Raw genomic sequence first — 19,185 nt, 5'->3', positions numbered from 1 at the left:
TGTAACATGTAGGAAATGCAGCCTATCACTTAAAAGAAGACTGATGCTGCTCTGAGGCAGCCAATAGCCAGAAATACCCTCTGCATCCCTATCAGTCTGTAGTTTCAAAATCAGTCCTTGCTCCCCCTAACAGCCATTTTCAACAGATGCTGAATCCCAATTTATGTGGATGAAGCTAAGAAGCAACATGCTAATGTTCCCATGTATTAAAAATAAATTAATATGTAAATATTTTTCAGTGTTTCATATTTTGTTCAATAGAATGCTTAAATAGCTTAATTAACTATTTTTGAAATAGAAAATGGTTGTTTGAATTTAACTTTTGTAAAATCTGGGGCTTAAAACAAGCAAAAAAAACCACCCAACATTACAAGAGCAAAGGAGACTATGTTGCTTTTACAAACTAGTAAATAATTGTTGAATGCAAACTGTAAAGCTGGCTGAGTAATCCTGGTAGGTAAAAGTTTCAGGATAGTGAGAAGAGTGAATGCTTGCTTTCTGTAGCTATTTGCAGTGTATGAAGTTCATGAGTGACATCTTGACTCATTTCAAATCAATGGTAAAAATCCGATTGATTTCAACTAGTCTGGAGTTTCAGCTACAGCAAGAAAGAGGAATTAAAGGAGAAGAGGCATAAAAAGAAGAAATTTAGCTGTAAGGGGAAAAGGGAAGATAACTTCCCTGCCTATTCAAAAATTGTATATTTATACATTAAAATCAACATATGGAAGCATATATATACACATTCATATACTAGCCAAAATAGAGGTTTATGGATTAATAAAATCCACAAGGAAACAAATGGAAGCTCAGCTGGTTTCTGAGATGCAATGGGTTTCCTTTAAAGTAGGAGACATCCAGTTGTGCTGTGGCAGAGCTGCACAACTTAATGTTTTTCACATTATGTTATAAATGCTGACCTCTACAGTGTGCTTATTTTAAGATGAAATATAGATAGATTTCCAATATTGTGAACTTGGTAGATAACAGAGACTCCACTTTCTTCTCCAAGGCAAATATTTAAAGACAAAATTCAACTGCAGTGTTACAGAAATAAACAAGCTAATATTTACTGAAAGAGGTGTTCTAACTGGGGTTCCTTGATGCCTCTGAACAAAACCACTTGCTGAAATCTATAGTTTCATTTGGCAAGATTTCCTCTACAGGGAGGACTTCTACACTATTAAAACAGAATATGAACAAAACATATTCTGGGTAATTGATACATTATCCAGCTTGAAATACATCACGACTTTAGGTACAATTCATATATTTTTTCTTTTTTTGCATCCGGAATAATGTCTATTATTTTTTACCAAAATCCTTATATATTTTTACACTTGTCGTATCTCTACCATTTAATTTTCTTACAAATACTCATAATACTCAATTTTCTAACAAATACTCTTTCCAGAATATTTACTTTGCTTGATTGTATTTCAATCTTCTGCAGATAGAATGTTCTCAGCTGTTTCTGTTTGTGAAAGTCTTCTAATTGTCGTCTATAAAGGAAATAACTCTTAGAGTATGTACTCTGTTTCATTGATTTTTTTTTGCCTGCTGGGAAGTCAATGACAGGCCTCAAACATTTCATAATGCTCAGAGCAGATGCAATGGTGGTATCATCATTAGAAAACTACCATCAGAAGAAAGGGCAGCACTTGAACTTCATGATAACATTAAAATCTGTAAAAACCTTTGGAACTCATTAAAGTTAGGCTCTGTTACTCTAATAAAACATTCTTCTAGAATTCTCCTAACAGAACATTTGTCTCAGTAGTAAGTCAAATTGAAGCAATTATTAGAAATACCAAAACAAAGGTAACAATTTGGAAATTAGTTCAACAAGACATGCTTTAACATGGTGACAATAGTTTCAATGAAGATATTTCCATCTTCTACAGGAGATTACATAAGCAAAAAAAGAAAAATTGATAGCACTTTCAGACAACAAATAAACCCCGTTTAGATTTTACTGCATGTGGTATCTAATCTAGAACTATTAACTCCTTGTGTTACCAAGAAAACTATTTTTGTTTCTTTCTAAAGTTCCAGAGCAGAGTGTCTCTGAGTCAATACTGGTAAGTACCTTCAAAAAGGGAAATAGCAACCCAGGCTGGTCAGCCTCATCTTGATATTCCGAAAAGCGATGAAGCAACTAATCCTGTAAACCATTTCCAGATTAAGGACAAGAAGATATTTGTAAGTAGTCATTATGAATTCATAAAATCACCTCATGAAAAGTTAAAAAAGGGAAGTGCAAGATTCTGCACTGAAGGAGAAATAATCTCATGCATCATTGGAATGCTGAGAGCCAGACAGACAGATCACAGATTTTCAGAAAAAAGACTGGGGATGTCCTTGCAGAAAATAAGTCTGATGGCATCCTGATCTGCATTAGGCCACAGAAGTGTTCATTGCCCTATGCACAGCACTGCTAAGGCTTCATTTGGAGCACTGTGTCACAGAGTCTTAGAAGCATATCTCTGAGACTGAAAAACCTCTGTTTACCATCCTGACCAACTTCCCCAACTCAAGCAGAACTACCTAGAGCAGATTGTCCCAGATCACATCTATATATTATCTCCTAGGAGGAGAGAGTGCCCAGTCTTTCCAAACAACATGTAGCAGCGCTGTCACTCTTACAGTAAAAAGTGTTTTGTTATGTCTGTACTAAACCTGCTCATTTTTAGTTGAGGTTCATTGCCTCTGGTCCTGTCCCCAGAGCACCACTGACAAGACTCTGTCTCCAGCCTTTTTGCACTGTCCCTTGGTGTATTTATATACATTGATGAAATCTCTTCTGAGTCTTCTCCAGGATAAACAATCACAGCTCTCTTTGCCTTTCATGGGAAAGATGCTCCAATTCTTCATTCACCTTTGTGGCCCTTTTAGTATGTCCATATCTCTCTTGTACTGGGAAGATCAGAACTTAACACAATACTCCAGGTTCAGCAGCACTGAATAAAAAGGGAGGATCACCTTCCTTGTCCTGGTGGCAACACACTGCATGAAGCAGCATGGGATACACTTTGCCTTCTCTGCAGCAAGGGCACATTCTGGCTCCTGTTAAACCTGGTTTTCACCAGGACCCCCAATTCTTTTCTGCAAAGCTTCTTTCCAGCTGGTTGTACCCTAGCATATACCAGTGCATGGGGTTGTTCTTCCTCAGGTGCAGAAATTAGCTTTTCCCCTTCTTGAACTTCATGAGGTTCCCATTGAGGAGCCTTTTGGGGTCCGTTTGGATGACACTGAAACCCTCTGGCATACCAGCCACTCATCTGAGTTCAGTACTGTCTGCAAGCTTGCTGAGAGTACAGTTTGCTACATCATCCAGATTGTTGATAAAGATATTGAAGACGATTGGACCCAGTATTGACTCTTAGAGTGGATCACTAGTCATTGCCCTTCAGTTAGACTTGGTGCCACTGATCACTACATGCTGGGCTGGGTCATTCAGACAATTCTGAATCCACCTCACTGTCTGGTCATCCAACCCTTACAACAATAGCCTCTCTATGAGGGTATAATGGGAGATGATGTCAAAGATGTTCCCCAGGTCCAGGTAGACAGCATCCACTCCTCCCTCAGAATCTACCAGGCCAGTCACTTTATTGTACAAGTTTAATGAGTTGGTGGTCAAGGATGACTTCCCTTTGGTGAAAGGGAACGTTGAATGTTAACTACTACTAACAAGGGGTGTTCATTTTCATGTGCCCCACTAAAAGCAACACATGGACATATTGGACAGCAGAGATATGGAGCTACTGGAGAACCCAAAAAAGGGCTTGATTAAGGGACTGGCACACTTTTCATATGATAAGATGCTGAGAAACTTGTGTGTGTTTATCCTGGAAAAGAGAAGGCAGAGGGGAACCTCTCAGTGTGTATAATAGTTTGAAGGGAAGGTGCAAGGTCCTGTCCACTGACAAGACAAGAGGCAATAAGCACAAACTGAAGCATTCAATGTTCTGTTTGAATATAAAGAATCACTTTAATATGCGACTGAGCACTGTCACAGCTTGCCCAGGGAGTCTAAGGAGTCTCCATCCCTAGAGATATTCAAAGTCTGTTTTGCATATGGTCCTGAGCAACTGGATTGGTAAGGTGGACCAGATGATCCTCAGGGCTGCCTTCCAGCTTCAACCAGTCTGTGATCCTGTGGCAGATGTCATCAATTTATCACGTGTTTTTTCATCTGCCATATCTTGATATTCTACAGATGTATACTAAAATGTAGGTTGCCAAAGATACTAACAGATCACATTGCTATCGGTATAGAAAGAGACATATCTAATTATATTCTGTATGAAAAGTCTTCTTAAGTGAACTACTAATCTGTATTTAAGCTTTTGCTTTTGTAAATTTGCTGGGATTCCAAGTAGTGAATAAAAAACTATGAACTAGCCAATAACAGCCTGTAAGAAATATAACATTGGAAATATAAAATGACTTTTTAATTGAATGTACACTTCAGAGAGGTGACACATTTTGTTTTTGTCTAAATTAATTACACTTAGTTGATAAAATTAATCTTACAGAACTGTTTTAGAAGTTAAACATCTCTGAACATTTTGAACGATATTTTGTTTCAGCCCATGTAAAGCCTAGCTATCTGCACAAAGCCTGCTGGTGTCTAGCTCACAACTTTTGATGGCTGGGAAGTAAGCATGCAGACTATGTAGCTCATTAGAGCACTATATCTGTATAATAAGGATTTATTTTCCCAAGGCACTGTCAGCCAGTGCCTTGCATTGTCTGTCAACCCAGACTTTTGTGAATTGTGATCTTCAGTAAAATATTTGAAAGGGATATGAAGTGTTTGAGTTTTATAGGCGCAGCAGACCATTAACAGTGGTCTTTTCATTTGTTTAATTTATGGTAGTTTAAGGTTTCCTAAGATTCTAGTGTGTCAAAATTTAGATGTCTTCAGTATTTGATAAACTGTCAGTGAACTGCTATTAGGAAAAACAAAAGAAACCCCATCTTTACAGAGGTAGCAAAAATTAACACAGAGTAAATACTCCCAGCAAAGTGTGCTCAAATTTCTAATAAATAAAATATCATACAGCACCAAAATAGGTTCCCTATGCTATCTGCTTGGAAAAACATACTATTTCCTAAAATAGTGGATAAATAAGTGGGATATAGCTTAGTAGACATAATAATAATTATGTTACAATAATTAAATTAACATTTTTAATATGAATTCAAGAGATGGCACAGCAAGCTCAAGAATTCTTGCTGTTTGCCTCAGTCTTCCTAAATAATGTCAATAAGTACAGCAAAAACTAAGCTGTCTTCACCATTACTGATGAAAGACAGGCATATCTAAAGATATACATCTTCATATCACGGTGATTTATTTGTCAAGCAAAATAAATAACCCTTCAGAGGCTCCTGTAGGGTCCCCAAGCATCTTCTATTAAATCTATCTCTGTTGTTGCTTACAATCAACATACAGAACAAAGCCCAAAAATTCGCCATTAATGTCAATTAAACATGCTCTAACTCAACTACTCTAATTGTGTTGTAGATCATTAATGTAAAGACATTATTTGCTGCAGATTCATTTTAAAGTAGAAACAAACCTCAGGCCACCAGAGTAACTGCAGTTATTGTGTGTCATATTTGAAGAACATTTTTTTATATAAACTTCATAAGTAGTTCATAAACAATACATTTTTACTTTGAAAAAGAATGTGAGGCAATGTGTTTCATATTATAAAAGTCATCACATAGATTCCAAATATTGTGAGATGGTATATAGTGTGTCTATATGAAGTGGATTCTTAGAGTTATTCACTGATTTGTTGTAAGAAGTGTGTCAAAATTTTAAGGGATAATAGCACATTATTTACAGGTTCTCTCAGCTTCCTACTTTGTCCCTGAGTCAATAACTATAATACCATATAAATTTACTATACATATTCTTGAAGATTTTTCATTCTAATTCCAATTTGGAAATGCTAGAAACCTATGTCAGGATTATATAATGTGAAAATTGATTTGTTCTACTCAGAATATCCTATTATATAATTTTTAAAAATAGTTGTGTCTCAGCTACCTATGTAATGTACATGTAAAATAGAAAGGGCACATTCAATTTTCACTTTAGGTTTAGCAAGAAAAATAAAGATACAAAGACTTTGTGAATCATTTCACAAAGAGAAATTATTATAAAATATATATTTAATATATATATTTCACATGACACGGGAATGTGGTGAATCTCTGTAACACCTGAATACACTGATGATGTTGTTTTGTTGGGCAGCATTTTCTGACAAAAGAAAAAAAAATAGTTCAAGCCCTTCTGAAGGCATTAAGTTTTGCCATTAAGCAAAGTAAGCTCAAGGGATCTACGCAGAGCATCCAGTCTTTAGGAATAAAATGTCAAGGTGTATGTCATCAGATCCCAATGGATGTGATCAATAAAATAACAGTGATGTCTCCACCAACTAACAAAAAGTAAACACAACCATTCCTGGGTGTTGTGTTTTTTTAGAAAATGCATTTTCCAAATTACAGTCTGATTGTCAGCCCTCTCTGTCAGGTGATCAGGAAAAGGAAAAAGATTTCAAGAGAGGCCCTGAGCAATGACAAGCCATTAAACAAATAAGCATGAGATAGTTCATGCAGTAGCCCTTGGGCCAGCCTGGACAGAGCAAAAGGTTAAAACATGCTCTACAGTGCAGCTGGAGAGACCGACCTTTCCTGAAGGCTCTGGCAAAAAGCAACAGGGGAGACTCAAGGTCGACCCCATGGCTTCTAGAGTCAGGGATACAGAGGACCTGAGGCCAGTATATTTCAACTGAAAAATACAGACAACCTCTTTGCTATGGACGATGATGGCTGAAATACAAATATGGGGAGGCCTGACTGATTGACTGTATCATACTTCCACAAACCTGCCAAGATAATCACATTATTTAAAAACGTCCAGCAAATATTGTTTTAGTCACCATTATAAACCACTTGAAAACAAGTATGCATGGAAACATTTATAGACTTTTTGATATGTGCTGGAAACCATTTATTTCTAAAATCCATTTTATCAAGGATTTATGAATATCAGCTGTATTTAATCCATTACTACTACAGATCAACTGGTAGGCTCCAAATAATTTTGGTTTTTTTCAGTTACAATCAATTCTGCTCAACAACAGAAACAGAGCTAAAAAGAGCTGACAGCCTATGACAATGTTCCCATTTAACCTATGTTTACTAAAGAAGAGCTCATATTGTAAAGGCCTTCTTGCGATGGCTACAAACCATGCCAAAACAGAGAATCTCTGACATCCATATTGATAACTAACACCTAATAAGACAACTCAATAATTAATCCCCGAGCTGTAAGTAGAATTCAGCCTTTGAGATTCTATTTCACTCTTTCAGAGCAATTTTTTCATTTTTATCATGGCATGACATGGTATAGTGGAAGGTTCCTGCCTATGGCAGGGGGGTTGAAACTAGGTGATCTTTAAGATCCCTTCCAAACCAAATAATTCATGGTTCTATGACAGAACCTCAACACTGGTATTTACAATTTCATTTATGTTTGTGAACTCTGTTAAATTCTGCACTGGGTAGAGGTATCAAGATGGAAGGGGCTGCAGGGATGGCCCCTGGAGGAAGCCATTTGCAGGTGCCAACCACTTCCAGTTGGTTCCAGCTGGCTCTACAGGACCTCCTGCAAGTGTTTGCTATGGATGTGGCACCTCTGGGAAATTGCATTTAAGAAAGGGTAGAAATTGCTACAGAGAGGAGAGAATACAAAAAGGTTGAGAAGTAAAAGAGATGGAGAGCCATTGAAAACTGGATTTTCCCCTGCAACCTGTGGGCCTTCTACACTGGAGCAGGGAAAAGCATGAGAGGAAGGAGGGGCAGAGAGAGAGCACAAAGTACTGACTGCACCTGCCCTGTGCCCCATCTCCTCTGCATTACTTAGGAAGGACAGAGGAGTGAAGGAGGCAAGTTGAACCTGCAGAAAAAGAGGAAGAAAGGTGTTGTATTAATATTTTTCCTTCTGTTTTCCACTATCTGAATTAGTAGCTATATTTTAATATTAACTGTCAATATATTCAGGTAATCTCCCACAAGTTAAAGTGATGATAAGTAATGTTCCTGTCTTCATCTTGGCCCACAAACTTTCTTATTCCTGTACTTATTTCCTCATTCATTCTGCTAAGGGAAGAGTGAGCAAGTAGTTTGATTGTTAGCCAGAGCCAATCCATTGAAATTTCTTAAAGGTGAACATAGATTTAAAAAGATAGAAAAGTGTACTTCTTTTTTATTGGTATGATACATTTTCCCTCACAATTTTATCCAAAGCTTGCATAGCCTTAACAGACCTCTGCTCAGATTGAGTATTTGTTTTTGATTTCTGCATTCTCTTTTTGTTTCTAAAATGTTCTCGTAAAGACACTAAGTTCTAATAATTTTGTTCTAATATTTTTGTGTTACTATCCACTACATTTCATGTTTATGCTAAGTTTTGACACCCAAACTGCAGCTAGAGACACTGCTTCTTTCTGTCATATGTATGTAGGACAAGGGAGAAGTCCCTGCCTACTGTCTACAAAACAGGAGGCTTTTGTCCAGCAGCTCCCAAGATCATTTCCCAAACGAAGACACGCACATGACTTTTTCCTAGTAATTAATACTAAGTGCAAATTCTGTTTGAAACTCTTCCTTTCTGCAGAGGTAAAGTATTTGTGCTTCTTAAGAAAGCATTTCAGACCATTTCCTTACAGCTGGTGTTCTTTATAATTTTTTTTTTTCTGAGAAGGATATTTTGTTTAGTCACTTCAGAATACATTTTCATTCACAAATCATATATTATAGATGTATGCTTTTAGTACTCTCTACTATCTTCTCATTCACTGTTTTACATTAATTTCTTTGCAGTTTTTAGTTCAGATGTTTATTCTCTTTTGTTTTCATTGCATTATATTAATTCTTTAAGGATTTATTGGTTCTAGGTTAAACTGTGATCTTTTGGTTTCTTCTGATCTTGTTTGAAAAGACATGTAAAGTAACTTGTTTATTGGTAAACATACATACTGAGACAATGGCTTTCATGTTTATTTAAACATTAAATAAAAGATAATAAAGGTTAGGAAAAAAGAAAATATTTTTAATCATTATTTTGTTTCCTTTTAATGGCTTCTTGAATGCTTCACTGTTTGGCACACTTCTCTAATTATACGATAGTGGTTTTGACATTAGTTGGTTGAAAGGGACAAATTTTTTGATCAATAAAAAGCTCTATTATATGGGCAAGACCAGAAAGAAATAAATTACATATTTGTCAAGATTTCAGAGAGAAAATTTGCATTGACCTATTAATAATCTTTAAAGGAACAAGGGACAATATCAAATAGTTCTTTAATTAACCTACATTTTTCCTGCAACTAATCCCATGATATTCACAAGTATAAGAACATCTCTTTAAAAAATTTAAGTATTTATAAATGTCTCAACTGTATTATACTCCAAGACTGTTCTCTGAAAGTATAATACTGATCAGGATGAAATTAAGGCAGAATCATAGCTCTTGAATGACAGAGACATGGTTGCATACACACATTTTTTTCTCAAGCTAGAAATATATGGCTACTTGAAGATACCATGATGTTCCTTTTTTGAACAAATTTCAGACCTTTGAGGCATATTTGGACTTAATTTGGAGACCTTGAACAGTATTGAGATCTTGTCCATTGGTGATGGAACATTTAAACTATGTTTCCAGATGAATATTTTTCATAAGTTGCATGGACTTTTATCTTAAGCAGTGACTTTTTCTAGTTTAACTTTATTCTTTTTATGTCAAACTACTTTGTTATTTAGTGTCATAATACTTTTTAAATTTTTTAATTTCACTCAGTGATGGCACTCAACAGATTCTTACATTTGATTTTTACTCTAAATACCATGTTTATCTCTTCCCAGAATAAATCCACTGTATCTGACAAAGCTTCCTACAGTGTATGCGAGATCCCATTGCCCCTCTCTTAAACATTTCTTAATAGGAACCAACTTCTTCATTCATCCAAACACAATAATTTTGTATGAATGTGTTTTTGATATACATTTATTTGCAATCATGTCTGGGTCATAAGACAGTGAAGGAGTAGATGTAGTTGTTACAACCCACCCTAGAAGGCAAGAGTAACCCAGGTTCTTGTTAATAGATCCCTTGGGGTGGATTAGACTGAAATAACACTGAATGATCAGTGTTTGTAGATAGACATGTGTAGGGTTTATTGTAGAACCATTTGATTGCACAGGAAAACATGTATGTAGCCATTTTGGCTGTTATCTATAGTAATATGAAAATATAAAAGCATAAAAACATCACTTAAGAAAATGCATAAGAAAGAGAAGGAAAGGATAAGAGTAAAAAGATCTTACTTACCCATAGTGCGTAGGCCTCTCAGTAATACTTGGGTGTTGCCATTTCAAAGGCTGAAGTGGTGGTTGCAGTCGTGGTTGTGGTGGTGGTTGCAGTCCAGATCCATCAGGTGGTGGTGGGGATCCCAAAGAGGTGGTGGTGGAGAAAGAGGGTCCCAAAGAAGTAGTGGCAGTGGGGGGTGGGGGAAGGGATATCCCAAAGAAGTGGTGGGGAGAAATCCCACAGGATACCACTGTCTATTTTGTATCCTGCCATATTGTACCCAGGTCTCTCCCCTGGGGCAGGGAGTTTCAAGTGGATGATGTAATGTTGTGAATCAGGGACACTGTGTATGTGTTTGACACCTTCTGAGATCATACTGCTGCCTGTTGCAGCAGTGCAGTTGAGTCCATGATGGCCCATCAGCAGAAATTAACACCTTCAGGCTATGTGTGAATGTCCCAGTACATCCCCAGCAAGGGAGTTATCCCAGCTGAGTTCACTTGAGTAAGGACAGGGAGACGGTTCCCACCTTGAAGGGTTTACCTCTTCCCTGATCGCACTCCACACCCAGCTGTAGCCTGAGGAGGGCTGGGCTCCTCTCTGCACCTGGGCAGGTACTTTGTACATGGCATCTTCCCCCACTGAATGTTTGAGGCACCAGCGTTCCAGTCTCCCAGTATCACTTGTGGATAGATTCTTCTCCCCAACCTGGGATGATTAGACAATAGTATCCCTCTTATCTCAAGTTCCCAGTCACAGTCCAAATTTCAGTTATTAGGCGTATTTGGGGAGGGGTGGGCTTTGTTGGTTGCAGATGGACAGCTGTATCTTTGCAGTTTTCTACAGTGAACAAAAATCCTTTGACGATTTTAGCAGTGTTTAAGCCATTAACCACTTCAGTCTCTCACAGTAGTCAAGAACATATAAACTGATCAGGCGGGCCATGAAATAATTCTCCTGTGAAGACAGGCTAAGGGAGTTGAGGTTTAGCAAGGAAAACAAAAGGTTCCAGGGAGACTGTACTGTGGTTTTTAATTCTTTAAGAGGGGTTTAAAAGAAAGATGAAAAGAGACTTTTTACCAGGGCCTATAGGGATAGGACAGAGGCTAATAGCTTTGAACTAAAAGAAGATAGATCAAGATTGGATATAATGAAGCAATTCTTTACTGGGAGGGTGGTGAGGCACTGGAACAGGTTGCCCAGGAAAGTTGTGAATGCCCCAGCCCTGGAAGTGTTTAAGTTCATGTTGGATGGGGTTTTGAGCAATATGATTTAGTGGAACTTGTCCCTACTCCCTGCAGAGAGATTGGAACTAATGAACTTCAGGATACATTTCAACCCAAGTGATTCTATAATTTTATGATTTTCTCAGAATAAAATTGGAATAAATATTGTAAAACCTAAGCAGAATTCAACTAATTTCACTCACTTGATAGAAATTAAGAAAAATACAGTGTAACAATTTAATTTTATGTTTTTGTGGTTTAAATTTAATTTCAGGTTAATGAATAGGTAACCAGGTCATAAAGTCTCATATTTTCTATTCCACTTCCATGCATTCCAATTGAGAATAACCACAATGAAAATTAATTTGTATTTCTAACTAATTGGCCAGTTAATGGCAGCCTCTTTGAATACAATGTGGGGTTTTGCTTCAGAAAAATGGAAGAAGTATACATCTGAAATAGTTGATATTTCAGTGGGGGATGATGGCCCATATGACCTCTCAAAATCATTTTGAGATGGCTGAAATAATAGATTTTAAAAATCCCCTGGCCTTTGGTCCTTCCTGAGTGAAATATGTGCTTTGTGTAATATGTAGAACAGAACTAAAAACCACATTTTTGAAAGCTTGAACTTTTTAATAGAAGACAGCAGTTGTTCTGTTGTTGTCATCCCGTGGTTTGGCCTTATCTTAGAACTTAAAAGTTAAAAAAATTCCCTAAAATTTAATAGTAAATAATTATTAGAGCAAGGAAGTTTTAGCTTTCTTTTTGCAAGAGAGGATTACATTCAGTACCAGTAGCTCAGTGTGCAGCTGCAGGGTGAGAAACATATGGAGCTCTGGGGGGCTGGACTGCGAGGGAAGAGGCCTTGAGCTGCTGTGAACAAAGGGCACAGGGACCTGTGGCCCTGCCAGGCAACCAGACACTCAGAGACGTGACAGGAGCCAATGACCCTGATATTTTTGTGCAGTTGGACTGTGAGGGTATAAAAGCCCAGGGTTTCCTTTGTCCAAGGTCCCTCCTTGGAGGCACACAGCTTGAGCTGTTCTGTTGTTATTTAATTTTTGCACCAAGATTAAATTATTTTTAGGATTGCGATGTCTGAGAGTCTGCTATGGGAAAACTTGGGTCAAGCCAGTAAGGAATCTTGGTCTGACTGTGTGAGTTTGATGTGTGCAGCTGCAAAGGGATTTTGGTCCCAGCTCAGGTGGTGCAAGTGTGACTCTCAGAGCGACTCCTGGGTGGTCTGTCAGGGAAGTTGCCTTAACAAAGATAAATGCCACTATGGAAAATAGGATATATATTCTTTCTGCTCATAGTCTTTCTTGTTGTTTTACTGGGGAAAGAGAAGGTTCATCAGAAGCAAACAAGAAGAAATAAAGTTTTTCAGTGGATTGGATGCTATCAAGGCATATCCAATGTTCATTCAGACTTGTATAAATCTACATGCTACAGCCTTTAACAGCAGAGCTTCATGCTCAGTATGGCAGACTGAAGACCTCATTAGTTCACTTTTTAGAAAGTAACATTCATTGGGCTATTTCAGCATTACATTCTTAATAGTAGGAAAAGAAAGTGCTAAAATCATAAGAAAATACCATGTTTTACTTTAGAAATGTGGCAGTATTTAATACATTTAAATTTGCTAAACATGACCAGAAAGAAATCAAAGTTCATCTGTCAGGGCTATTTTTACTGGAGGTGCAATATCAAGCTCATCTCTAACAGTTTCCCTTGTACATCAATTATGGATCATTGCCTAACACTGATCTAATAGTTTTTAGCCAAAGAGAGAAAAGGGGATACAAGTGCAATTGGCAAACAGACAAGCAAAAAGACAATTTAAAAGTAGAGAAAGTGAGACTCAAGGAAGTAGAATTACATTTTTTGTAGTATTTTTATACCACTGCTAAAACCAATATGATGACCTGATTTACACATAATTAAGGTTTTCTTTTTTTATTTCATTCAAGTTACTAAACATACACAATTGCTTTGCAATGATTCCATGTCTGCCATTTGCTAAGTTTATTTACACAGAAAGAAAGAGTTACAATTTATGGGTATTAGAGTGATGTATTTATTACCTTGGGATGTGAGCATCTTGGCTGCACTGAAGTTTTTGCTGCGACTAATCTAAGCAAATGCAAATATGTTTTCTGAATTGAGATACATTCACAGTCAGTGTGTTGCATGTCGGGTTGGTCCAGTTAGGGGTTTTAATAAATGTTAGATAGGTCGGTTCTATGTACCCCTGTTTTCCCCTTAAAATGGTCTGCTCCAGGCTGTCTGCTCTAGGAGCTTTCATATGTCAATCTTGTAACCACTCCCTTCTTCCCCTTGGAAAGTTCTGTGGCATTCACCCCACCTCTGTAATCCCATTGTCCCAGAACCCTGTACACACCCCTGTTATGTTCCCATAGGTTACCATGGTCCGTGTCACTTCCCTGTTGTCTGTCCCCATTGGGCGAGGGGAACTTCTGCCCCCATCGGCCTGCTCCCTATTTAACCCCATGTTCCCTTTGCCCCAGCGCCATTTTGCCCATGTGGGCTGGGGAACAGCTGCATTGTCCACCGCTGTAGCCACGCAGGAAATAAAGAGTTCTCAGCCACATGGGCAGACTGCACCTTCCCTCACCCTTTATCTCGCCTCAGCGTCTGGCTACGGAAGCAGCAGATCCATGCGGAGGCTCAGCCCTAGAGCTCCGCACACACGCAGTGACCCCGCTCTCACCGCAGCACCACTAGCCAGGCACCCCCAGCTGCCCGGGACTGGGGCAAAGAAAAACCAAATACTGCATCAGTGGAAAAAAACAGACTTATGCCGGAAGATACTCAAACTAAGAATTTCTTTCCCCCTCCATTAACTTCAAAGGAATTCAGTAAGACAAGCTCTGAGTTAGGAGTCACTGACAGAGGAATATAATGCTCTGTGAGATGAATTAAAATACAGAATTTTACCATTAACCCTAGTGTAATGAAATGTTCTGTATTTAAGGCAGTTTTTTTTTCTCTACAAAACATTGCTTGTGATAATGTTGCACATACTCTCATATTGAAAACTTGAAGATTAAATTTTACTATAGTTACAGATGTTTAATAAATATAAAAATTACTTGAAAAGGACAAAAGTCTTCTGGTTTGGGTTAGTGGGTTTGTTTGACTGAGTCAAAGAATATGGTAAAAACCCTCCTTTTTCATCAGTTATTGGTGTAAATGCATGTAACGCTATTAAATTCTGATAAACCAATGTTTCTCTTTTGTAATATTGTGATAGCTATAATAAGAATACAGTTCTTATGTCAGTGAAAAAACAATGACTACTTGATGCAATAAGTACTACAGGTAAGTTTTTTTAAGCTTTTATCTCTATCTTAGAATCATAGACAGCCAAATCCCATAGTTTCAATGAAGTGAAAATCCTGAGAAATGGGGCTAAGTACAGAATAATATTGGATTCCAATAACTTGTCCATTCAAAGAGTTGCAATTAACTAATAACTTTAAGTAATAATTTTTTTCTTAAAGTATTTTATTTTTCAAAAAATACCATTCAGACTATATTAATAATGTATCTTCAGGGGCTACATTTTTCCAAGTTAGGAGGTAATAGGCACAAAATACAATTCCAAAGGAAAGCACTGGGAAAACCTTTGTTATTTCCACTGTGGTCCTGAAGGTAAATCTTCAAAGCATTCATATGTATACACTTAATGAATTCCATTGTCATGAGTATGCTAACAGACAGAACAAAATAGATATTTAGCTTCTGTACAGATCCTGAATGTAATTTTCTCCTACTTTCTATTGCTAAGATTATACAACATTCTACATTTAATTTCTATTGTTCTCTGCCATGTTAGAAGTTCATTTGAAAAACAGTCAGTGACAGCAATAAAAAAGCCTTGTGCAATAACCCAACATCAGTAACATAGCAAAAAGCCTCAATTTTGGTCCATGCTAAAACAATTTTTCTACCAAAAGGAACTCCAATTCTAGTAAAAACGTGAACTAATGAGGACTTCAGTTTGCCATACTGAGCATGAAGCTCTGCTGTTAAAAGCTGTAGCATGTAGATTTATATAAGAAGTCTGAATGAAAATTGGATATGCCTTGATAGCATCCAACCCAATGAAAAATTTTATTTCTTCTTATTTGCTTCTGATGAACCCTCTCTTTTCCCAGCAAAACAAGTTTATGTGTTTCTGGATTTTTGTTTCCTTATTTGAGTTTTTTGTGCACTCAAATGCTGAAGGGATTCTTCCTGCATCACATAATCATGTACTATTTATGAAAATGAGCAATGCCTTTCTATTATATTCATTATTAAAGCTATTAGTAGTGACATAAAAACTCATTCCTTTCTCCCTCAAAAAGTCAAGCAAAATTTACAACACCTGTGGTTGTGAAGGATTAGACAGCTCTAGTCTTCATTTACAATCACTGCACAGGCAAGACAGAGGATATGACTGCTTAATTGTGCAGAGATTATGGATATAAAAAAAAAATCCTATATGAAACTGTATGGGTATTAAACAATGTAAATTGTTTTTAAACTTTGGATGCTCTTTTAGTATATTAAACTATTTCAAAGCCACATTTCAGCCACTATTTTCTCTTCTAATTTCTACTGACATGATTTGTATGTGATTGCTAAATTGTTTGCATTATGTTCCCAGATTCCTTGTATATAACCTCTTATTTATTTCTCAGATAAATAAATAGTAGTGAAGATTGTTCTCCTCATGACCTTGAGGTTCAAGATAAATTTCAGTCTGGACTGGTATAATTGTAAATCTAAGTGAAAACAATAATTTCTGATTTGTAACGAGCAGAGATTTGTTTGAGGTCTTTGTCATATTCTCAAAAGTGCTTTTAATGAAAGCACAAAACCTGTGTTATTCCTTGATGCATTCCTGGAGGAGACTACTTAGTAAATTCACACCTTTGGTTTCAGTTGCCTCAGTAGTAACTTTAAGCTGTAAATTATTCCTAATATTGTTTAATACTCTCTTTGACAAACACTGAACTTGTTTCTCTTGCTAATACAGAAGGTTTTAATACTTTTCCTGACTAACTGTGTAAATAAATCTCAGTTCTTGTCTTAAACCTCTAAACTGTATGGAATGAAAAACCTACAATGAATGTCATGGTTCTGATGTCTTGGAAAATGAGGCTTTTTATTTTTTGCACAAGAATTTTCTCTCATAGCAAGCAGAGGGATGGAGAAAGTGTTAACTAAGGCCAGATAAGTTTCACTCGGCTTCCTCACAATGGTGAGCTACTTCCCCTTATATGACCTGAGCTGATTTTGTCAATATTTTTCTGTGTTTGATTATGCAGAAGAGTTTTTGGTGGAATTTCAGTTCTTGCAACTGGAAATATGTCAAATATAGGATTTTTTAGAAAAAAAATCTTTTTTATAAATGTCTTTTGCACTCTTGTAATTTTGATATTTGAATTTTATAAACAATTTTGAGATTTCATAAATCTAATGGTTGATTACTGTTATCTGGCTAATGTCTACTTTAATATAAAATTGCAAACTATATTGTAGCCATATTTGAAGAAATATAAATCAGTTATTCATAAAATTGATGGCAGCTGTGCTGTGAGGGACATTCTTATCAATGGAAAGTTAACACACATGGTATTATCTGAGGTGTAATATATTCATATTTTATGTGAAAACATTTTTTACTGGAAAGTTGTCAGGATCATGCTTATGCCAATAATTTCAGTTGTTGCATTAGTTAGTGAACCAAGATATTTGCAACCTCAGGGATATGCCAAATATAATGAATATATTATTTGACACCTTCTACCTTTCTCTCTTTTTTTCTGCTTCAGAAAATTCTGATATCCATTGGGCCAGATTTGCTTAAGATCCTGCTATAGAAAAATATGCCACTAATAAAAAACTGTGGAAAGTTATAGCTTATTTCTGAAAAATTGATATGTTTAATTATAGTAAATAATTACATCCAGTAATTGAAGATGACACTAATATCACACTTTTTTTTTGTTGAGTTCAAACAGATAAAGTAGTAGTAAGCAAATAAATGAGATTACTCCTCTCAGTTATGTGTTTCCACCCATTGTTTTTTTTCCAGTGACATCTGATTAATGTAGAGATTTTAAAAAAGAGAAATAAGATTTTTTTCTGCACTTTATGCAGATCTGTGTTATATCGTTTGTTGAAATGAACAAATAGAATTTCAAGGCTCTAAACTTGGAAAATTCTACTTACAGCAATAATGTTAACTATTTATGTTGTAAAAAGGAATTATTATTTGCCTCTAACAAGGAGACATGAATTTGGCATGTATTTGGGTGAATAAAATTATGAATTAGTAATACCTAGTAAAGATAAAAAGGCAAAAAACGCTTGGTTGTGGTTTTTTTTCTGCTTATGTTAATGTCTTTATTTTCACTGCAATAGATCAAGGTCTTGAGGGCACTACAGACCTGACTGTTCCCATCCAGCCTCCTTGGGGTCAACCAGTCCCTGGCCATGACCATTCCTTCACTCCTTTTTCCTCACCCTGGGAGCCATCAGTCCCTGCCTCAGTGACACAGTGACAGCCTCCAGCTCCCCCCAGCCCTGCCAAGGCCTGGGCCCTGCCCAGCTGGGCACACCCATGGCTTCATGTCCCAGCCCAGCTTTGGACCATCACCAGGGCAGTGCCCAATGCCCAACACAGGGGACACCCTGGTGCCATGTGTCCCTCCCTGCACTCCAGCCAGGGCAGTGGGAAAGATTCTGTCAGCCCAGCCATGTCCTGATGCCTCCCTGGGGAGCCTCTGCAGCTCCAGGGAGCTGCAAGCCCTCAGTACACAACACAGTAGAAAACATTCTCATTTTTTTCTCAGCGAAATTATTTTTATTGCCAGTCTGAACCAGTCTTGCTTCAATCTATAGCTTTTCATTCTCATCCTCCCTCCAGGCAGCTCTGGGAAAAGCCTAACCCAGTTAGCTTGGTGACAAACTCCTCTCAAAGTTTTCCCTTTTCTAGGTAACAAGCCCTAGAACCCCTAGCCTCTCAGCAGAGCTTGTTTCAGTTTATTGATGTACAAATGTATTTCCAGTCTTATATTCCTCCCTGCAATTAAGAATCGTCAAACATTCCCGCCCTGAAAGTACAATCCACAGAAAAAAAAAAATGCAGTAACTAAACTACTAACCATGCATTCAAATATGGTCTGCAGCAATGCAGAGCTGGTATAGAATAGAAATCAGATTTCATCTGTCACTGGCAGGCAATAACATCTGGAATTCTGGTTGAAAGATCTGTGCCTGATTAAGTTTGAACTCTGAAAATGTGCACCAGATTAAAAATCCATAGGAATTTTTATTTGTTTGTTTGTTAAGTTTTTTTTTACTACAGATGTGTCATGGTTTTTAGTCCAGAGATGAAAGACCACACAAGCAGTAGGTCAACCCCTACACTCCTCCCCCCACACCCAGGTCAAATTGGGAGGAGAATCGAAGTAAAACTTGAGATAAGAACAGTTTAATAATTGAAAATAAAGTAAAATAATAATGGTATCGTTATCATCA

The sequence above is a fragment of the Anomalospiza imberbis genome, chromosome 4, assembly GCF_031753505.1.
Source record: "Anomalospiza imberbis isolate Cuckoo-Finch-1a 21T00152 chromosome 4, ASM3175350v1, whole genome shotgun sequence".
Taxonomy (NCBI): Eukaryota; Metazoa; Chordata; class Aves; order Passeriformes; family Viduidae; genus Anomalospiza; species Anomalospiza imberbis.
Note: the sequence above shows the minus strand (reverse complement) of the source record.